The following is an 868-nucleotide window of genomic DNA, read 5'->3' as shown; positions in this document are numbered from 1 at the left end:
GTCGTGATGAAGGCTCAAAAACTAGAAATACTTCTTCGCATATGGAAAGTAAAATTATTTTCTACTGTAGTTCGAAAAGAACAATCTCAAATAGTTACTGAAAACCGCGAAAAAATAAAATAAAATAAAACAAAAATACCGGCACTCGGCACTGCCATTTCGATATCGATATATCGGTGAAAGAAGGTCGCTGTTATATCGATACCTTTTGGAAAAGATATCGGTATGTCCGTGTCTTACCAACAGCATTAGTTTGAACAGCTGTATACAGAGCGCTGTCACTTGCGCCAGAAATGAAACACCCACTCGTACTACAGGAGTTCATGAGGGCCGGGCTTCCTCGAGCTAGTTACGTCACAACTTGTGGCCCGTGGGCCTCGTGGTGGGCGCACTACGCGGCGGTGGCGGAACCTGTTGCTGGCCGCGTGCGTCATCTCTGCGCCGCGAACCAGGTCGCCTAATAACGTCAACCTGTACAGTATCCACGAAACGAGATTACCGTCTGGGGGCGTAGCTCAGATGGTAGAGCGCTCGCTTAGCATGTGAGAGGTACCGGGATCGATACCCGGCGCCTCCAGGATTACATTTTGGCTCAAGTCAGTACCACTGAGGATTTTTCGTCTCGCTTCAGTGCCAAAATATGGGACCTTATCTTGCTGGTCCTTAAAACTGAAAAGTGTAACAGATTCCGCTGATCCAGCTTGCTTCTAACGCAGCAGTATCCGAGGCATGCAATTGTAAGTTCTAGGCGACTGATGACCTCAGTAGTTAAGTCGCATAGTACTCAGAGCCATTGGAACCATTTTTTAGCATGAAATGAATCAAATCGAACTCGTCTTTCGTTTGAGGGTTCACAATATTTGCTCGA

At 46.5% G+C, this 868-nt stretch overlaps 1 non-coding gene across 1 annotated transcript; it reads left to right on the top strand.

The window, feature by feature from the left end:
• Window positions 1-504: 504 nt before the first annotated feature.
• On the top strand, window positions 505-577 carry Trnaa-agc (transfer RNA alanine (anticodon AGC)). The gene has a single exon. It is a non-coding gene; the product is annotated as a tRNA-Ala (tRNA).
• Window positions 578-868: the final 291 nt, after the last annotated feature.

This window comes from Schistocerca serialis, chromosome 1 (assembly GCF_023864345.2).
Source record: "Schistocerca serialis cubense isolate TAMUIC-IGC-003099 chromosome 1, iqSchSeri2.2, whole genome shotgun sequence".
Taxonomy (NCBI): domain Eukaryota; kingdom Metazoa; phylum Arthropoda; class Insecta; order Orthoptera; family Acrididae; genus Schistocerca; species Schistocerca serialis.
Note: the sequence above shows the minus strand (reverse complement) of the source record. Positions and strands in the feature narration are given on the sequence as shown.